This window comes from Rhinoderma darwinii, unplaced genomic scaffold (assembly GCF_050947455.1).
Source record: "Rhinoderma darwinii isolate aRhiDar2 unplaced genomic scaffold, aRhiDar2.hap1 Scaffold_523, whole genome shotgun sequence".
NCBI lineage: Eukaryota > Metazoa > Chordata > Amphibia > Anura > Rhinodermatidae > Rhinoderma > Rhinoderma darwinii.
In genome coordinates, this window is record NW_027464072.1 from 83,761 (window position 1) to 106,017 (window position 22,257).

Here is a 22,257-nt window from a genome sequence, read left to right on the forward strand (position 1 = left end):
GGCCGGGTTGCAGGGGAAAAAGGAACCAGAAGGCCACACATTTTCCCCCTAGACCTCAGGAGGGTCCCAAAAGGGCACCGCATCCCAAAATCCTTGTGACAAACGTGACAAACACACAGTGAAAAACAAAATTAAATAAGTGGATGTGCGCTGTGATACAGCCTGGACATCCGCCAGGTATATAAAAATTCCTCATCTCCCAGCCAGAAGGCCGGGAGAATAAAGGTGTGTGCTTAAAAGTGTGAAAGAAGAGTGCGTGCAAGTGTGCCTTCACTCAGTGGGATCCCACCCCCAGTGAGTTAGGGCACCCCAGGGTCACCAGCCCTGGGGCACATAGCAACTCGGGCTTTCAAACTACCCGACCTCCTGACCTCGATCCGGCGGTCGCCTGGTCACCTACAAATGGTACCTTTAAACCAAATGCGTACACCAGAGCGATGACCGTTGTGGTTCCCTGCCCTCACCTCGGCGTTCTGTCATCCCCCTACGATGGCCCACGTACCACCGGCAGGGATGATTACTAACCTCAGCTTGAGCAGGTACTACACTTGATCTTAGCCAAAAGGCCGAGAAGCGATAACCCGAGCGGCCCTTGCCTTGCCCGAGCCTGTCCCATACTGCTGTTCACCCCTTGCAGCGATTGATTCAGCCTACTCCTAGGCAATTCCATGGGGCCCTGCAGGCTCACACACATTTACAGCTACTAAGCGGGAGGGAGGTGAATAAAGGCCGGAGAGGAAGCCAGACAGGATTTGCTTCTTTTGCTTGCACCACAATGCAGTGCTGAAAGAGGAGGAATCTACATAAAAACGCCTTCCTGGCAACGCCCAAATGCCCTCCTGCCATGCAGATAAACACTGGCAGCGGCAGCAAGTGCATGCCCACAGCCACCCCTTGTTCCTTCACACCTTGTATCAGCTTTAATCCAGTCCTGTGCTGCCTGCTGAGCAGCACTGAACAACACTGCCTGGGCCCAGGCTTTTATCTCTGAGGCAGGCCCCATTATGATTTCAGAAAGCTGGCTCTGGAATCCTGAGGGCTCCACTATGACACGTGCAAAGTTCCGTCTGAACTTTATATAAGACGGTGAGGCTCAGTCAGTCACTCAGTGTTGCCTGAGAGGGCAACACTGCAACAGCCGGCCGCCAGGCTGTCTTTTTTTTGCACATTTATTTGCCTCCAGGAGGCCACAAGAGGGAGACAAGGGACTGCAAAATGGAAAATAGGCATCCACCAACTTTACAGACAACTTCTCTTTGCTCCTACAACCTCCATCCTTGCACAGTTTGTTATTCTTCCAGGTAACATAGTAACAAATCCAAATTGCTGCTCTCTTTGTAGGCAAGCAAGGGTTTGTTGCAACTGCAATTCTTACTTCTTCTTGAAATGTAGGGACGACAGTACATTCCATCACATCCATCTAGTGTACACAGGTAGGTCCATTGTGGCGGGTAGGCGGCTGGCTGCTTTAATGGCTGTTTGCTGTTCCCCTACTCCACTCCACTCCACTATTTGACTGTGGTGCTGCATCAATCAGTGGCTGGCTCAGGTGCAGCTCTTTAACTTACCTAGGAGGGAGGGCGGAGAGAAGACAAGGAAGGTGAATGAGCTGTTCCAATGTGAAATGCCGGAAACACAGAAACACAGAAGACACACACACACACAACAAGAGGTGGCAATGTATTCATTAATTGCATTTAATAAATGAGCTCATTATCACACATGACTGTACAAATGCATTGTCCAACAGGTGTTGAAATAATGGGATTAAAAGGGGAGATCCCATCAGAAAGACAAAAACAATAGCAAACACAAATAGCACTTTTGGAATCTGATTTTAGTCAACACATAAGGGAAGGGTGCACCGGTCCTGGAAATACTGCAATACCAGGTCAATGCGTGGAGTGGACAGAGCAAGCTCTATTTCCATCTCCCTGTTCTAAAAATCCATTTAATATATGGTCCCCAGATAGGGGACGTATCAGATATTAAACTGATAAGAACAGATTTTTTTTTTTTTTTTTTTTTTTTTTTTTCTTTTTCTCTACTCAGATTTGAAATCTTAAAACGCAAAACATAGGTTGAAAGTCTTAGATTTCATCAAAACCATCATTGTAGTATGAATATATAATTTTCATGATCTTATCCATTTTTTAATTGTTATTATTACTTTTTTTCTCTTTTTTTAATATGTTTTGTTTTCTGTTTTTTTTAAATTATATTTTAACTTTTTTTTTTTTTTTTTTTTTACAGGTATAACAAAGAAGAAAACAATACAAGATTACACATCACAAGGTAAGTACATTCCACATTTCTGGTTTCCAAATCTCATTTGCTCTCACAGTACCTAGTAATAATTTATCTCTCCAGAAATATACATACAGATAGCTTAAACATAGTTTAAGACAGTTTTCAACAGATAGCTGATCTCTTTTAAATAATACAATATTTCTTGCTTTCCATAAAGCCATCTTAACACATGTAAATATTAACCATACGACTTTAAAATCCTCTTTACCAATGCCCAATCCATAAAAGATCATATTAAAATCAAAATGATCAATTTTGCTCAAATATTTAACTAAGATGCTAACTTTCCTCCAAATCTTTTGTGCAAATGAGCAATTCCAAAAAATATGCGTTGGCGTTTCACTTCCGCTACATCTTACTCTTGGGCATCTTTCATGTCTTACCAAACCTCTTCTATGCTGAAATTCTCTTGTAGGTAAGCAATCCTTCAACATACACCACAACAGGTCCTTATGTTCGTTAGACAAGTAAAACAGGTTAACATTGATCCAAATACCTTGTACAATTCTTACAGAGAAACCTGTTACAGAACTCATAATTTTCCTCTCATCTAAGATCTTTAACACTTTTCTATGATTAGTAATAATACTTAAGTCAGATTTTAACAACTCAAACTCCCTTAAAATTTTCTCTAAAATAATATAATGTTCTGGTGGTAAAAACTTATATGGTCTGTTTAAGTCAATTTCTAACCACTTGTATTTCCTTATATAAAACCCAAGATTATAAATAAGAAAAGTTTTTATCTTTGAACTGGGCCCCAATAAAGTGCTTGTACAATAGGCCAAATATTTAATATACAAAAAAGACCTAATATCGGGGAAGCCTTTCCCTCCTTTATTCTTAGGTTTATACAACTCCTCCCTTTTGACTCTTTCCATATTTGATTTCCATAGGAAATAAAAACAGATTTTAATAAGTTTTTTCATGATATTATTTGGGGGGATAAAAACAGCAGATATGTACAAAATCATGGGGAGTAAAACCTGTTTTATGATCAAAATTTTACCTTCAAGAGTCAAAGTTCGCAAATTCCAAAAGGAAATCTTTTTCCTTACCCTTTCCAGCAAGGATTCCCAATTTTTTATATTCCCACAAGATTCTGAAAAATAGATACCTAAAATCTTCATGTCATGCATTTTAAGCAACTTACAATCAGGTTCAAGGGTAAATTTCCCAATTGTTAAAACACCGGTTTTATCTAAATTCACTTTGAAACCTGATGCTCCACAGAACCAATCCACTGTTCTTAAAACCCTATTAAAACTTCTAAGATCACGCACCAAAACTGTCACGTCATCCATATATGCAATAACTTTAACTTGTTCATTTTTACAGCCCGGGATAAAAAAACCGTTAATTACTTTATCTTTCCTAAAGGCCTCTAAGAGGGGTTCAATTGCACATATAAATAAGATAGGTGACAGAGGGCAGCCCTGTTTCACCCCACATCGAATATGAACTTTATCAGATAAGGAACCATTAACTGAAATTTTACTAAAACCTCCATTGTATAAGATTTTAATACGATTAATAAAACCCTCTGAACATCCTAATTTGCTTAAAACTGTGAATAAGAAATCGTGTGAAACTCGATCATAAGCTTTTTCAAAATCAAAGGAGATCAAAGCTAAATCCTGATTGCGGTCCTTGCTGTCCCAAATAATATCCCGTAGCAAAACCAAAGAATCGACAATTTTTCTTTTTGGCACAGCGCATGTCTGGTCAACCCCAATTATTGATGCTATCACTTTTTTTAAACGATTCCCTAACAATTTTGCATACATTTTATAATCGGTGTTCAGTAGCGTAATTGGCCTCCAATTCTTGATTAATTTTTTATCACCTTTTTTAAAAATTAAAACAATAAGACCCTCCAACCAGGACTCCGGGATTATTAATGAAGATTCAATTTGAGAAAAAACTTTGAACACATCCTCACCTATTACATCCCAAATTTTTTTATAGAATTCTATTGGTAGACCATCCATACCAGGGGTTTTTAAATTCTGAAAACTATTAATCGTATCTAATATTTCATTTTTAGTAAATTCCTCCTCTAGAAACATCATCTCATCAGTGCTAAGCTTTTTATCTAACAACCCCATAAAATGTTCCTTTAAAGAGGCATCAAGCACCTTTTCGGAAAATAATTCCTCATAAAAATTTTTTGCTTTTAATAATTTTTCTTCACGGTTTGTTTCCCCTTCTAGACACTCAATAAAATCTTTTTTCCCGTTAATTTTTTTAAAAAAGAAATGAGAGCATTTCTCATCCTTTTCAAGGATTCTTACACGAGAGTTGAAAATAATCTCTTTCCCTTTTTCTTTTAATAAATTTTTTATCTGACTTTTTACATCCTCAATTTGATCATCCATTTCTATACCATTGTTTCTAAATAGGTAAAAACACTGGAGCCTAGAACTAAGATCAATGTATAGTTTCTTTTTTGCATAGGCTATCTTCTTCCCATATTTAACAAAGAAGGTTTTAAAACCCCTCTTCATGAAATCCCACCACTCCAATACATTATTAAACTCGCCCTCTTTTTGTTTTAGTTTATCATAAAACTTACAGAATTCTTCTTTAACCTTACTTCCTTCCAAGAGGGACACATTAAGTTTCCAGTGTGATGGCACCTTACCTTCTGAAACCTCATAATTTAGTGTACATTCAATTAACTTGTGATCTGAAAAACAACTGTCAAAGGATTTAAAAGAAGAACACATCAAATCACTAGATACAAAAATATAATCTAGTCTAGATGAGCATCCACGATTACTCCAAGTAAGCTCATACTCTTTCCTTTTTCCACCTAGTTCCCAGGTATCTTTAAGGTTACAGGCAGAAAGAATATTTTTCAAAACAGATACTGATCCTTCTTTTTTTTTACAGATTTGGCAGTTAAAATCACCACCAATGATGATGGGATCTGAACCAACAATAAACAACTGTAGTAACTCAAAAAGGTGAATTCTCAATTTTTTTTCTGTATTTGCATATATGCAAAAACACTTGATTTTTTTGCTATCTTTTAAAACCTCCACCATAAGTATGCGCCCTGGGTATATTTCTTCATGCCTAACAATTTCCCAATCTTTAGAACATAAAAAACCTATCCCGTCACTTTTGAATTCGTTTCCACCTGAAAAACAAGATTTACCTTTCCATATACCTTGTAGATACTTATAACATAATCTCTTTTCTAAATTACATTCCTGTAAGAAAACAAAGTCATAATTTTCATTATTAAAAAAATCATAAATGGCTGTACGTTTATATTGGTTATTAAACCCCTGAACATTCAGGGAGGCAGCCCTGATCATCTTTTAACCAAGATGCCAGGGCTTTCTCCCCCGCCCTCATCGATAAATGGTGGAGAAGTATCAATCTTCAGATCTTCAGCTCCAGATGAGTCAGAGGGAGAAATATCTCCAAGAAGATCATAAACCTTGCTTTTCTTCCCACTTTGGTCAGTCTCTTCATCACTCACTTTCTCTTCTTCTCTAGTATATCTTTTTAAACTTTTTGTTGCCACCTCCATCTCCTCCTGAGCACCAGACGAACCTGCTTGCCCAGGGGGTGAAAGGGGAGTCTCCAACACCACAGTTAATTCCTCTTTTTTCTTCTCCTTTTTCTCTTTTGATATTTTTTTCTCTTTTTCTACCACTGAAGCCTCCACACCTGAGGATTTTGTTTTCCCCTGGGAGCTCTTTTTATCCTTCTTTTTTTCCTCTTTTTTTTCCTTGCCCTTATTCTGTACCACAGAACCTATAGGAGCCTGCGCCTCTTCTGGAGGCACGAAGTCCTCATCTGACAAAATTTCCTCCACTCTTTTTTTAGGACAATCTGTTTCCTGATGAACGGAATCATGGCATTTCATGCAACGCTTACAGGCCATGTCAGCATGTCCATATTTGCGACATCTACGACAGTATTGGGGCATCCCCGTAAAAAAAAGATAACCCCTACTCCTGTTGATGAAAATAATAGGGGGTGGTCTCAGAACACCCCCCTCAGCAGTCGGATCTTTTTTAAAGACCACACTGTAGATCCTTTTCCCATTCCATGCACCGAAATTAGTAATCCCATGTTTCTTAAGGGTCACCTTCTCACAAAAGTTGTACAAAAAAGATGTGACTTCCATATCAGAAATAAATGGGTTGTACATTTGCACTGTCAGCAGTTTATATTGATATTGAAACAAAGGAAGGACCTTTACTCCCTCCAACATAGCATGTCCTCTATTTCGCTCATAGAGAGCATACGCTGCTTCACAAATCCCACAAGAGTTCAAAGTAACATCGTGAATTCCACGGGAGTTAAACGATTGAACACAAAAATAATCCCCATCCTTGATCTTCAGGATAGGACCAAACACATTGGAATAAAGAAACCCCAGTTCTTTTACCTGGCGGTATTGCGGCGAGATGACAAAACGAATCGTGTCCTTCAAAGGAGTATCATCCGCAAAGAAGTCCTGGAAATTATCCGATCTTCCTTCCATCGTTCCAAATGAAAAATATACTCACAGCCCAGAAATCCAAGCTCGATCGCCTCCTGATCCAAATCGATAATCCAGAATCCCACGTCCAAAGAATTTCTCCCTCCACGAAAAGAATCCGGATCCTCCTAAGGAAAAGGCACTACAGCTTTCAGCCACCCCTCAATAGCAGCAGTTCGGTCCGAAAACCGAAAAGGCCGAGCAGGTAGGTTTCCACTGTAGGAACCTTGCCTAATGGTTTCAAACCCACTACAGATCTGAGCCAAAAGGCCGAGAAGCGATAACCCGAGCGGCCCTTGCCTTGCCCGAGCCTGTCCCATACTGCTGTTCACCCCTTGCAGCGATTGATTCAGCCTACTCCTAGGCAATTCCATGGGGCCCTGCAGGCTCACACACATTTACAGCTACTAAGCGGGAGGGAGGTGAATAAAGGCCGGAGAGGAAGCCAGACAGGATTTGCTTCTTTTGCTTGCACCACAATGCAGTGCTGAAAGAGGAGGAATCTACATAAAAACGCCTTCCTGGCAACGCCCAAATGCCCTCCTGCCATGCAGATAAACACTGGCAGCGGCAGCAAGTGCATGCCCACAGCCACCCCTTGTTCCTTCACACCTTGTATCAGCTTTAATCCAGTCCTGTGCTGCCTGCTGAGCAGCACTGAACAACACTGCCTGGGCCCAGGCTTTTATCTCTGAGGCAGGCCCCATTATGATGTCAGAAAGCTGGCTCTGGAATCCTGAGGGCTCCACTATGACACGTGCAAAGTTCCGTCTGAACTTTATATAAGACGGTGAGGCTCAGTCAGTCACTCAGTGTTGCCTGAGAGGGCAACACTGCAACAGCCGGCCGCCAGGCTGTCTTTTTTTTGCACATTTATTTGCCTCCAGGAGGCCACAAGAGGGAGACAAGGGACTGCAAAATGGAAAATAGGCATCCACCAACTTTACAGACAACTTCTCTTTGCTCCTACAACCTCCATCCTTGCACAGTTTGTTATTCTTCCAGGTAACATAGTAACAAATCCAAATTGCTGCTCTCTTTGTAGGCAAGCAAGGGTTTGTTGCAACTGCAATTCTTACTTCTTCTTGAAATGTAGGGACGACAGTACATTCCATCACATCCATCTAGTGTACACAGGTAGGTCCATTGTGGCGGGTAGGCGGCTGGCTGCTTTAATGGCTGTTTGCTGTTCCCCTACTCCACTCCACTCCACTATTTGACTGTGGTGCTGCATCAATCAGTGGCTGGCTCAGGTGCAGCTCTTTAACTTACCTAGGAGGGAGGGCGGAGAGAAGACAAGGAAGGTGAATGAGCTGTTCCAATGTGAAATGCCGGAAACACAGAAACACAGAAGACACACACACACACAACAAGAGGTGGCAATGTATTCATTAATTGCATTTAATAAATGAGCTCATTATCACACATGACTGTACAAATGCATTGTCCAACAGGTGTTGAAATAATGGGATTAAAAGGGGAGATCCCATCAGAAAGACAAAAACAATAGCAAACACAAATAGCACTTTTGGAATCTGATTTTAGTCAACACATAAGGGAAGGGTGCACCGGTCCTGGAAATACTGCAATACCAGGTCAATGCGTGGAGTGGACAGAGCAAGCTCTATTTCCATCTCCCTGTTCTAAAAATCCATTTAATATATGGTCCCCAGATAGGGGACGTATCAGATATTAAACTGATAAGAACAGATTTTTTTTTTTGATTGAAAATTGCTTTATTGACAATCAATCGTCATCATACAAACATTACTGCGACGCAGCGCAAGCCATGAAGCAGCAAATAATAAATAACAGTCGTCAAACATAACATGACAGTATAATACACAGTACAGGCTAGCCTATGCTATACATTACACCATATGCTACACTAACATTCTTGCATTCACTAAAGCCAAACAACAAAGCATTACAGACAAGTGATGGGATAGGGGAGTGGGTAGGAGGGGATAGGGAAGGGGGAAATCACAGGCCCGAAGCTTTATTGAAAGACAACACACAAGAAGGGAGAGTGGGGGGAAGGGGGGTATCAGTCCTCTTCCTCATCGACGTCCGGGCTGTCCCAGGTGGAATAGTCTCTGAGCAGGCTGTGGATCAGCCTGCGGCAGTCCTGGACGGACACACTCTCTCTCCGCAAAATCAGACGGTTCCTGGCAAACCATATAGCGTCCTTAAAGCAGTTCATAAGGCGCCAGGCTTCCTGGATTGCTCCATCCGTGTTATTCCCAGGAAATAGTCCATAAAGTACCGAGCGGTACGACAGTCTGTTCCTGGGTACTGAGTCCTTGAGTTCATGTTCCAAGGCTTTCAACAGACCCTGTGCAAAGGGGCACTGCCAGAAAATGTGCAAAGATGTTTCCTCCGTGAAGGGGCACCTGGGGCAGTACCGGGTCTTGCACAGGTTGCGGGCATGCATGAATGACCTAAGAGGCAGTCCTCCCTGGATGGCCATCCATGAAATGTCCTTGTGCCCGTTGGTCAACCTGCCAGATGACACGTTAGTCCAAACAGTCTCCAACGTGTCGGCATGAAGCCCTGGAACAGACTCCAGTGAGTCCTTTGCTCTGATGTGCTTGTGGATCGTCTTAGGTTTCCACAAGTCGGGCTTAAGACCCTCCAGTTGATGCTCCCTCACGAACCGGACGACATCTCCGTAGAACCAGGGAGCGTGCCAGTTGTAAGGGAAGGAGCTGTCCCACTTGTCCCAGCCAAAACCTCGCCAGAGGGGAAGGAGGAAGTAGCGGGACATGGCCTTGCCCGCAGAGCCGTTTGCTGTCCTCAGAGTCCTACGAACACAGTCACATACAAAAGCGATCCGCAGCAGAGTGGGAATGTCGGGTATACCCTTCCCACCTTTGCGGGGCTCCTTGTACATAACAGTCCGCTTTACTCTGTCCATTTTCGAGCCCCAGATGAAGCGAAACACAGTCCTGGTAATGGCCCTCGAGACGGTGGCAAGAGGGGGCCATGCCTGTGCAGTGTATTGTAGCACAGGCAAGACTTCGTTACGCAGGACCATTGCTTTGCCCTCAATAGTGAGTTGTCTGAGGCTCCACAGTCCGATCCTTTGGTTGACTTTGGCCAAGCGTTCTTCCCACGACTTTAGGGCTGCACCTTCCTTACCGAACCAGACTCCCAGAATTTTGATGAAGTCCGGCTTGATAGTAAACGGGAAGGAGGCAGGAGAAGGCAGGTACCACTTTCCGAAGAGCATGGCTTCCGACTTCCCGCAGTTGACTTTTGCCCCTGAAGCGCGTCCGAACTCCTCACAGGTCTGGACGAGTGCAGTCACCGAACTCTGGTCAGCGCAGAAGACGGTCACGTCGTCCATGTACAGCGAGCATTTGACCTCGAAGTGTCCTGGACCTGGTGCGGTGATCCCTCTGATCTCTCCATTCTGCCGGATAGCCTCTGCGAAGAGCTCTATAACACAAACAAAAAGGAGAGGTGAAAGAGGACAGCCTTGTCTAACCCCCGACGATACAGGAAAGGGGTCAGTCTTCCAGCCGTTCACCAGCACCGAGCTGTAAATGTCGCAATACATCAGGTTAACATACAAACAGAACAACCTGCCCAGCCGTAGCCTACGCAGAGCCTTACCCATGAATTCGTGAGAGACCCGGTCAAAAGCCTTCTCCTGATCCAGACTGACCAGGGCCGCGTGTGTACGGCGGCTTTGCATGTAATGCACCGTGTCCCTCACCAGGGCAAGACTGTCGGCCACCCTACGGCCAGGAATGCCGCAGGTTTGGTCCGATCCGATGATCTGTCCGATGACAACCTTCAGTCTGTTGGCCAATACTTTGGCGAGGATCTTGTAGTCCACGTTCAGGAGAGAGATGGGACGCCAGTTTTTCAGGTCACATCTCTCCCCCTTCCGCTTATACAAGATCGTGATCATGCCTTCTCTCAAGGACGGTGGCATTCTACCCTCCACCACCATCTCCTCATAGAGCTCCAGCAGGTCCGGACTGATCAAGTCCCCCAGCGCTACATAGAGCTCTGCTGGGAGACCATCACTGCCCGGGGTCCTGCCGGGTCTGAAGGATTTAGCGGCAGAGAGCAGTTCCTCCACCGTCAGGGGTACATCCATAGCCTCCGTACCTGCAGGATCAAGATGATTAGTGATACCTGACAGGAATTTATCGGCGGCTTCGGGGTCAGTGGTTTTCCGGGAGTAGAGGCTTCGGTAGTAGTCTGTGACGACTCCCATCACCTCCTTCTTCCCAGAATGCATGTTTCCGGTCTCATCTCGAAGTTCCCTCAGGGGCGTGTGGCCGGCATGGAGTTTCCTGAAAAAGAACGAGTTACATTTCTCACCCTTCTCCAGGTTCTCCACCTTGGAACGAAAGACAATTCGCTTGGATTCCTCCTCAAAGTGCCTTTTCAGGCCCTTTTTGGCTTCCTCCAGCTCCTTCCTGACGTCCCAGCCGCATTGAAGGAGGTCTTGCAGGGATCGCAGCTGACGCTGCATCTCTCTGAAGTCTCTCTTCCTCTCACACGCCTGTTGACGACTTTTTGCCTGAAAGAAACAACGAAATTCAACTTTAACATATTCCCACCAGTCACAGGTTTTGTCAAAGAAAACTTTATCATTCCTCCAAACAATATAGGCGTCTCTAAGTTCCGCCAGTACCTCCTCTCTTTCCAGCAGGGCACAATTCAGCTTCCAGGAGCCAGGGCCGGGAGGAAAACCGTGGCCGATGGCACCCTGGAAGAGAATGGCCCTGTGGTCAGAGAAGAAGCAGGGGACCATGGAGTGCCCATGCTGCTTGACTGCCCGGGAGGTGAACACAAAGTCAATCCGAGAACGAAGTGAGCCATCGGGTCGGCTCCATGAATAGTTCACAGAGCCAATCCCCATGGAGCCCACAACGTCCTGCAAGGATGCTTCGGCTACCATCTCGATAAGCAGTTTGGAACTGACATCCAGTTTGATTGAAGTGCCGGAACTTCGTCCATCCTCTTCGATGGGGCAGTTGAAGTCCCCGGCCATCACCACTGCCCTAGTGGTGGCGAGCTGGGTCCGCAGGGTCTGGAATAGTTCCAGGCGCTCAGCCTTCATAGGGGGAGCGTACACGTTGATGAGCCTAATCGGCTCTCCTGCCCAGGAACCGTCTACGACCAACAAGCGGCCGCAGGCGAGCTCCTGGACAGAGTCAACAGTAAATACGCTTCCCCTAATCAGGATGGCAACCCCTGCAGACTTACAGTCGCCCCCACCAGACCAGTAGGACGGGCCATGGGTCCACTGCCTGGCCAGATGATGGTATGACCTGGAAGAGGGGAGAGTACATTCCTGCAGCATAAATACATCACTCGACTGCTTGGAAAGAAAAGTTAGCACCATCTGACATCTAGTCCTATCTCTAACACTCCTCACATTGAGGCTAAAGATGTTAAGTTTAGCAGCCATGGGGGAGAATAAAGAAGGTTAGTGCAAACGATACACCTTAGTTACCAGTCCGGTCGGGCGGATCCTCCTCTCCTGGCGGGTCCGAAAGATCCAGCAGGCCCTCTGACAAAAATTGTTCCAGGATTGTAGCCACCTGGATGTCTGTTGTGAAGTCGATGACCTCAGGTTCAGACACGAGTTCCTCCACCATCTGCTCCATTTCCTCCTGCTGCGCAAGGGAATCTTCGCAGATTTCCACGACTTGTCGCTTTGAGGACTCAGCAGCTGGGCTGTCCCTCACCTTTCTCTTCCTCTGGATGGCACCTGAGGAGACAAGAGGGGGAAAATCCTCCAGGGAGAGGACTCCAGCAGCTGGAGGGGAAGATGTTAGTGCTGCTGGAGCTGGGGAGAAGGGAGGCTGGGTTGGGAGAGGTGCAGGTGACAGGACCACTGAGATGGGTGGGTAGGAGAAGGTGAGAGCCTCAGTGGGGGTGACAGGGGTTGGGGACGGGGGGGTGGGGAGGGCCGGGCGAGGGAGGGTGGGAAGGGTAGGGCGAGGGAGGGCCGGGAGACGGGGGGGAGGGACTGTCGTCTTCTTACCATCCTTCTTATTCCCGGTCTTCTGCGCCGCTGGAGCTCTGGCTGGGGCGGGGTTCCCTCTGGCCGGAGCTTTCGCCGCTACAGTTGCCCAGGATCGATCCCTCTTCGGGCAGTCCTTGTAGGAGTGGGCTGCTTGTCCGCAGAGGTTGCACATTGTCCGTTTCGGGCAGTCTTTGGTCTCGTGTCCTGTTACCCGGCAGTTCTTGCAGGCGTCCTCCTTGCAGTCCTTCACCGAATGACCCTTCTTGCTGCATCTCCTGCAGATCTGCGGCATGTCCGGGTAGTAGATGAGGCCGTAGGAGTTGCCCAGCGAGAATGACTGGGGCAGGTGTTGGAGGCCGTCTTCCGCGCTGGAATCCTTGTTCAGTCGGACGATTACCGACCACTTGCCAGTCCAGAAGCCGAGTCCGTTCAGGATGTGAGTGGGTTCCCTCACCACTGTGCAGAACCGCTTCAGGAGCGTGGTGATGTCTTTGCCGGGGGTGTGTGGGTTCCGCATTGAGACCGTCACCCGCCTTTCCTCTCTTTGGACAGGGCAGTTGCCCACAAAGCGAGAGAAAGGGGATTCAGGCCTCGCCGCTTTCACCATCTCCCAGTACCTTCTGCAGATGTTGATCGAAGCGAAGGTCACGAAGAACATCCCGGTCATGAAGGCCTGGATGCTGATGGTCTCCGGCTTAGCGAAGCCCTGGTCCAGGAGCATCTTCTGGCAGAACACTTCTTCCGTCATGTCCGGCACTCTCCCGTCCACCTCCTTCAGCTTCAGGGCCACCGTCTGCTTCATCCAGGGCTCCAGGGTTGGAGCAGCCTGGTTCGGCTTCCTGGTGGCCTGTTGGCTTGAGGAGGCTTCAGGAGGAGATGTCCTGGCCTGGGCCGGCTCACCTGGTCCATCAGCCTTCTTCTTCTGGGTGGCAGGGTTGCTGGTTGAGGCCATGGCTTCTTCCAGCTGTTCCTGTCGCTTGGGGAGGATCTTCGATAGCTCTTTCCCGAAGGGGGCGGAGCTATGCAAATCTTCTCCTTGCTGGCCGAGGTTCTTCCACGAAATTTCTTCCGCAGCGGTTCCTCGTCGAGCTTCTTCTGCGGCCGAGCTTCTTCAAAGATCCCCTTCAGCAGCGGCTCTTCTCCGAAGGTCTCTGTCGCAGTTCTCCTTCTTCTTCCCGGCAGCGATCTCCCGGAGCTTCTTCCCCGATGGCGGCTTCTCCCTTCTGGATCTTCGTCTTCGGTGGTTCTTCTCCGCAGTTCGTCGCCGGCTTCGTCTGGAACGCTCTTGGATCGCTAAGCTAGTGTTTATAGCCCCCAGTGGTTCTCCGAGCTATCTATCCTTACAAGGACCGATAAGAACAGATACTACACTTGATCTTAGCCAAAAGGCCGAGAAGCGATAACCCGAGCGGCCCTTGCCTTGCCCGAGCCTGTCCCATACTGCTGTTCACCCCTTGCAGCGATTCAGCCTACTCCTAGGCAATTCCATGGGGCCCTGCAGGCTCACACACATTTACAGCTACTAAGCGGGAGGGAGGTGAATAAAGGCCGGAGAGGAAGCCAGACAGGATTTGCTTCTTTTGCTTGCACCACAATGCAGTGCTGAAAGAGGAGGAATCTACATAAAAACGCCTTCCTGGCAACGCCCAAATGCCCTCCTGCCATGCAGATAAACACTGGCAGCGGCAGCAAGTGCATGCCCACAGCCACCCCTTGTTCCTTCACACCTTGTATCAGCTTTAATCCAGTCCTGTGCTGCCTGCTGAGCAGCACTGAACAACACTGCCTGGGCCCAGGCTTTTATCTCTGAGGCAGGCCCCATTATGATGTCAGAAAGCTGGCTCTGGAATCCTGAGGGCTCCACTATGACACGTGCAAAGTTCCGTCTGAACTTTATATAAGACGGTGAGGCTCAGTCAGTCACTCAGTGTTGCCTGAGAGGGCAACACTGCAACAGCCGGCCGCCAGGCTGTCTTTTTTTTGCACATTTATTTGCCTCCAGGAGGCCACAAGAGGGAGACAAGGGACTGCAAAATGGAAAATAGGCATCCACCAACTTTACAGACAACTTCTCTTTGCTCCTACAACCTCCATCCTTGCACAGTTTGTTATTCTTCCAGGTAACATAGTAACAAATCCAAATTGCTGCTCTCTTTGTAGGCAAGCAAGGGTTTGTTGCAACTGCAATTCTTACTTCTTCTTGAAATGTAGGGACGACAGTACATTCCATCACATCCATCTAGTGTACACAGGTAGGTCCATTGTGGCGGGTAGGCGGCTGGCTGCTTTAATGGCTGTTTGCTGTTCCCCTACTCCACTCCACTCCACTATTTGACTGTGGTGCTGCATCAATCAGTGGCTGGCTCAGGTGCAGCTCTTTAACTTACCTAGGAGGGAGGGCGGAGAGAAGACAAGGAAGGTGAATGAGCTGTTCCAATGTGAAATGCCGGAAACACAGAAACACAGAAGACACACACACACACAACAAGAGGTGGCAATGTATTCATTAATTGCATTTAATAAATGAGCTCATTATCACACATGACTGTACAAATGCATTGTCCAACAGGTGTTGAAATAATGGGATTAAAAGGGGAGATCCCATCAGAAAGACAAAAACAATAGCAAACACAAATAGCACTTTTGGAATCTGATTTTAGTCAACACATAAGGGAAGGGTGCACCGGTCCTGGAAATACTGCAATACCAGGTCAATGCGTGGAGTGGACAGAGCAAGCTCTATTTCCATCTCCCTGTTCTAAAAATCCATTTAATATATGGTCCCCAGATAGGGGACGTATCAGATATTAAACTGATAAGAACAGATTTTTTTTTTTTTTTTTTTTTTTTTTTTTTCTTCTTTTTTTTTTTTTTTTTACTCAGATCACAAGTCTCAAAACTTAAAATCACCATCTTTTTCTCTTCACAGATCTCAAGACTCACATCATCATCGTAAAAGGTAAGTATATTTATACATTATTTCCCCCTAAATATCTATTCTACACTCCCATTACAGAATTCCATTTCTTTTGCTTCCATTTTTCTTCTGCTTTCTCTATTCCTAGTTCTTTCTTTTCTTTCCAAAAATAGATAAATAAATAATTTAGGCTTAGACGTATGCAATCATCAACAGTTAAAGCATCCCTTTTAAATAGTAAAATATTCCTGGACCTCCATAGCGCCATTTTAACTGATGCTAAGATCAGCCAAACTATTTGAAACTCATTTTCCCCGATTCCAATTCCATAAAATATCAAGTTAAAATTAAAATAGTTAACTTTACTCACCATGCTCACCAACTTACTTATCTTTTTCCACACTTTTTGTGCAAAATCACAATTCCAGAAAACATGCATTGTGGTTTCATCATCAATACAACCACTTCTAGGACATTGGCTATTCCGATTCAGTCGTCTTTTATATTGGAAATCCTTTGTTGGTAAACAATCCTTTATCATACACCATAATAGATCTTTGTGATCATTAGACAAACAAAGATGGTTAACACATTTCCAAATGTTTTTAACTACCTGGGGAGTAAACCGTTCAATCGGGCTGCAAATGGTTCTACCCTCTAAGACTTTTAATATTTTTTTATGATTAATAAGAACCTCTTTTCCTTCTTCTGCCAGATTGAACTCTCTTATAATTTTCTCTAAGATTAAATAGTACTCTGGAGGCAACCACCTATATGGTCTCTTTAGATCTATATTGATCCATTTATACTTCCTTATGAAAAAACCAAAATTATATATTACAAAGGCTCTCAACTTTGATTCAGGTCCACATAGGATACTAATACACTGTGATAAATACTTACAAAATAAAAACTGTCTAAGATCAGGGAAACCCTTACCACCATTTCCTTTCGATTTATATAACTCTACTCTCCTTACTCTCTCCATTTTTGAACCCCAAAAGAAATTAAAACATACCTTAATAATTCTTTTCATCATAATGTTTGAGGGCATAAAAACAGCAGATACATATAAAATCAGAGGCAATAGAACTTGTTTAATCACTAAGATTTTCCCTTCCATTGATAGGCACCTTAGTTTCCAAAAATCCACCTTCTTTTTAACCCTTTCCAAGAGAGATTCCCAATTTTTTATACTTCCACAGTTTTGTGAGAAATGAATACCTAGAATTTTCATATCTACTACACTTAATAATTTACATTCCCTTTCCAACTTAAGATTCCCTATCAATAAAACCCCTGATTTTTCCCAGTTTATTTTAAAACCAGATGCACCATTAAACCATTCAACTACTCGTAATACCCTATTAAACCCTCTCAAACTTCTAACTAAAACCGTAATGTCATCCATATATGCCACAATTTTAACTCGCTCATTTTTATTCCCTGGTATAAAAACACCATCAATAACTTTATCCCTTCTTATTGCACATAAAAGTGGTTCCACGGCACAAATAAAGAGTATTGGCGACAAAGGACACCCTTGCTTCACTCCACAATTCATTTTAACCTTTTCCGATAAAAAGCCATTCACTGAAATTTTACTGAAACAACTAGAATATAAACTCTTAATACACTTAATAAACATATCAGGACAACCAAGCTTTTTTAAAACCTGAAATAAAAACAAATGGGAAATTCTATCATATGCTTTTTCGAAATCTAATGAGATCAATGCCAAATCCTGATCACGATCTTTAAAATCCCATAATACATCTCTAATCAAGAGTAATGAATCTGTAATTTTTCTCCCTGGCACAGCACATGTCTGATCCTCCTCAATTACCGATGAAATTACTTTTTTCAAACGATTAGCAAATAATTTTGCATAAATTTTATAATCCATGTTTAGTAACGTTATAGGCCTCCAATTCTTTATCATTTCTTTATCCCCTTTCTTAAAAAGTAAAACAATTAACCCTTCAGACCATGATATTGGCATTTTAAAAGAGGATAGCACCCTAAAAATGATATCACAAAAATCCACACCCACCAACTTCCAAAAGACCCTATAGAACTCTATCGGTAAACCATCCAAACCAGGTGTTTTCCCATTTGAAAAGCTATTAACAGTATTATAAATTTCATTTTCAGTAAAATCTTCAGATAAAAGACCTATTTCTTCTTTATTAAAATTTTTATCTAGTTGATTGATAAAGTGGTCCCTTAAAGAACCATCACTCTTTTTTTCAGAAAATAAGTTATCATAAAACTCATGTGCCTTTTTCAATTTACCTTCCAAAACCACCTCTCCCTCCAACTTGTCAATATAATCTCTCTTATTGATGATTTTTTTAAAGAAGAACTTTGAGCATTTTTCATCACATTCCAAAATTTTTACTCTCGAATTAAATATGATTTCCCTTCCTTTTTCATACAAACTTCTATTAATTTGGCTTTTAATGCCTTCAATCTCATCATCCATCATTACACCACTCTTTTTCAAGACATAAAAACACTGGAGTTTCGTATTTAGAGATTCATATAATTCCACTCTCTCTCTCGCCTTTCTTTTACTAATACGAATGAAAAATGTTTTGATCTGAGATTTTGCGAACTCCCACCATTCAAAAACATCCTTAAAACTGCTTTTCCTACACTGCAACTTTTTATAGAATGAACCAAATTCCGATTTTACGTTCTCATCTTCTAATAGTTTTGTATTCAATTTCCAATGTGAAGATTTTTTGCTTTCCATTCTCTCACATTCTAACGTACATTTGATCAATCTATGATCGGAAAAACAGTTAAAATCAGTTTTAAAAGATAACCCTTTAAAATGCTCTGATACAAAAAAATAGTCTATTCTAGACCTAGAGTTTTTCCTACTCCATGTAAATTCATCTTCTTTCTTTTTGCCACATATTTCCCACATATCTTTTAAATTACTTGATGAGAGAATTCCTTTTAGGCATGATACTGAACCATCTTTCTTATTTTCCAGATGGCAGTTAAAGTCTCCTCCAATTATAATAGGGTCCGAACCTGTAAGGAACAACTGCAGAATTTCAAAGAGCTGGATTCTCTTACTCTTCTCTGTGTATCCATACACACAGAAACATTTGATTTTTTTATTAGTCTTCTTCACTTCTATCATCATTATCCTCCCCGGATAAATCTCTTGAATTTTCTCCACTTTCCACTCCTTACTACATAAAAAACCTACTCCATCGCTCTTTTGCTCATTACCTCCTGAAAAAAAGGCTTTTCCTTTCCAATATTTTTTATAGAACTCATAACACATACTTTTCTCTATATTACATTCTTGTAAAAAAATGAAATCATAAGCTTCATTATTAAAAAAGTCATATAAAGCAACTCTCTTTTTTGAATTTTTTAACCCCTGAACATTCAGGGAAGCTATACTGATCATCTTTTAATGACAATTCCAGGGCTATCTCCCCCGCCCTCATCAGTGGTAGAAGGATACTCGTTTATCCTCAAAGCCTCCGAACTAACAGAGCTTAAGGGTGACACGACTTCCAAAATTTCTATCACTCTTCTTTTTTCACCACTAATATTTCCACGTTTCGCCTCTGCTTCATCATCTAAACATCTTTTCAAATTACCTAATGTCGTTTCCATTACCTCTTCAGTAAGGCCCTCCTCTTCCACAGGACTATCTGAAGGGGTTTCCCTCACTACAGTGATACCTTCTGTTTGTCCAGATCCCCCAGCTTCAGATCCCTGGGTTACCACTACTTCAGGTATTTTTTCCACTTTTTCTTTTACTTTTTTCTTTTCCTCTTTTTCCTTCCTAATTTCTTTTTTTTCTTGCCTCTTTTCTTTTCCCTCTCGTCTCTTCTCCTTTCTCTCCTTCTCCTTCCTCTCTTTCTCCGTAGACTCTCTTTCCTCCTCCTGAACCTCCTCCTGAACCTCCTCCTGAACCTCCTCCATTACCTCTTCAACTTGCTGTGGTTCAGGTATTTCTTCCATACGTTTTGGACAATCTGCCTCTTGATGAATACTCATCGGGCAGTCCATACAGCGTTTACAGTTATCATCACTGTGGCCGTATTTCTTGCAACTTCTGCAATAGGGAGGCATCCCTGAAAAAAATAAATATCCTCTACTACGATTTATAAACACCACAGGCGGGGGCCTACAGACTCCTCCTTCTTCCTGTGGATCTTTTTTAAACGTAGCATAATATACTCGCTTTCCATTCCACACTCCGAAATCCGTCATCCCATGTTGCTTTAGGGAGAGTTTTTCACAAAAATTCCAGAGGTATGATTCCACCTCTTGGTCCGTTATAAATGGACTATACATTTGTATGGTTAACAATTTTGCCTGAAATTGAAACAATGGGGCAATTTTTATCCCCTTAAAAACATCTCGCCCCTTATTAGCTTCATAAAGGGTGTATGCCTTTTCGCATAATGCATTTGTTTCCAAAGTCACATCATAAATTCCCCTAGAGAAGAAGGTTTGTATACAAAAGAAGTTCTTCTTCTCCAATTCCATAACCGGTATTAGTATTTTGTCATAAAGGTACCTTAGATTTTTTTCTTGTCGGACTTCTGGGGACACGAAGAACCGAATAGTATCCTTTAAGCCATACTTATCATCAAAGAAGTCAGGCCGATTATCCTGAAATCCTCGCCATTCTCCTGGTGTTCTCCTTCCATAAGCCATATTCCAACGAATTTCTTCTTCCTCCACAGCACGAAAAAAAGCCCTTGAAAAGAGCTCGATCGCCTCCTGATTCCAATGGAAAACACGAAATCCACACGTCCAGCGAAAGAATCCCTCCACGAATAGGTTCCAGATCCTCCAAAGAAAAAGGCACACCAGCTTTCAGCCACCCCTCAATAGCAGCAGTTCGGTCCGAAAACCGAAAAGGCCGAGCAGGTAGGTTTCCACCAGTGCACCTTGCCCTCTGACTTCAACCCACTACAGATCGAAGCCAAAAGGCCGAGAAGCGATAACCCGAGCGGCCCTTGCCTTGCCCGAGCCTGTCCCATACTGCTGTTCACCCCTTGCAGCGATTGATTCAGCCTACTCCTAGGCAATTCCATGGGGCCCTGCAGGCTCACACACATTTACAGCTACTAAGCGGGAGGGAGGTGAATAAAGGCCGGAGAGGAAGCCAGACAGGATTTGCTTCTTTTGCTTGCACCACAATGCAGTGCTGAAAGAGGAGGAATCTACATAAAAACGCCTTCCTGGCAACGCCCAAATGCCCTCCTGCCATGCAGATAAACACTGGCAGCGGCAGCAAGTGCATGCCCACAGCCACCCCTTGTTCCTTCACACCTTGTATCAGCTTTAATCCAGTCCTGTGCTGCCTGCTGAGCAGCACTGAACAACACTGCCTGGGCCCAGGCTTTTATCTCTGAGGCAGGCCCCATTATGATGTCAGAAAGCTGGCTCTGGAATCCTGAGGGCTCCACTATGACACGTGCAAAGTTCCGTCTGAACTTTATATAAGACGGTGAGGCTCAGTCAGTCACTCAGTGTTGCCTGAGAGGGCAACACTGCAACAGCCGGCCGCCAGGCTGTCTTTTTTTTGCACATTTATTTGCCTCCAGGAGGCCACAAGAGGGAGACAAGGGACTGCAAAATGGAAAATAGGCATCCACCAACTTTACAGACAACTTCTCTTTGCTCCTACAACCTCCATCCTTGCACAGTTTGTTATTCTTCCAGGTAACATAGTAACAAATCCAAATTGCTGCTCTCTTTGTAGGCAAGCAAGGGTTTGTTGCAACTGCAATTCTTACTTCTTCTTGAAATGTAGGGACGACAGTACATTCCATCACATCCATCTAGTGTACACAGGTAGGTCCATTGTGGCGGGTAGGCGGCTGGCTGCTTTAATGGCTGTTTGCTGTTCCCCTACTCCACTCCACTCCACTATTTGACTGTGGTGCTGCATCAATCAGTGGCTGGCTCAGGTGCAGCTCTTTAACTTACCTAGGAGGGAGGGCGGAGAGAAGACAAGGAAGGTGAATGAGCTGTTCCAATGTGAAATGCCGGAAACACAGAAACACAGAAGACACACACACACACAACAAGAGGTGGCAATGTATTCATTAATTGCATTTAATAAATGAGCTCATTATCACACATGACTGTACAAATGCATTGTCCAACAGGTGTTGAAATAATGGGATTAAAAGGGGAGATCCCATCAGAAAGACAAAAACAATAGCAAACACAAATAGCACTTTTGGAATCTGATTTTAGTCAACACATAAGGGAAGGGTGCACCGGTCCTGGAAATACTGCAATACCAGGTCAATGCGTGGAGTGGACAGAGCAAGCTCTATTTCCATCTCCCTGTTCTAAAAATCCATTTAATATATGGTCCCCAGATAGGGGACGTATCAGATATTAAACTGATAAGAACAGATTTTTTTTTTTTTTTTTTTTTTTTACTCATCAGTTTATATACTATCCGCATCTTATTTCACATAAAAGCTACTTCATACTGCGGTTAGACCTTACATCATATGAGTCATATCA

General features: G+C 43.7%; 1 non-coding gene and 5 pseudogenes across 1 annotated transcript; all 6 read right to left on the minus strand.

Annotated features, from left to right (window-relative positions):
* Positions 1-508: 508 nt before the first annotated feature.
* On the minus strand, positions 509-578 carry LOC142721846 (U2 spliceosomal RNA; annotated as a pseudogene).
* Positions 579-1,854: 1,276 nt separating this feature from the next.
* On the minus strand, positions 1,855-2,074 carry LOC142721898 (U2 spliceosomal RNA; annotated as a pseudogene).
* Positions 2,075-8,372: 6,298 nt separating this feature from the next.
* LOC142721879 (U2 spliceosomal RNA) lies at positions 8,373-8,565 on the minus strand. Its single transcript, XR_012874236.1, has one exon. It is a non-coding gene; the product is annotated as a U2 spliceosomal RNA (small nuclear RNA).
* A 5,543-nt stretch (positions 8,566-14,108) lies between these two features.
* On the minus strand, positions 14,109-14,210 carry LOC142721834 (U2 spliceosomal RNA; annotated as a pseudogene).
* Positions 14,211-15,482: 1,272 nt separating this feature from the next.
* LOC142721828 (U2 spliceosomal RNA) lies at positions 15,483-15,653 on the minus strand (annotated as a pseudogene).
* A 6,338-nt stretch (positions 15,654-21,991) lies between these two features.
* LOC142721886 (U2 spliceosomal RNA) lies at positions 21,992-22,216 on the minus strand (annotated as a pseudogene).
* Between the last annotated feature and the right edge of the window lie 41 nt (positions 22,217-22,257).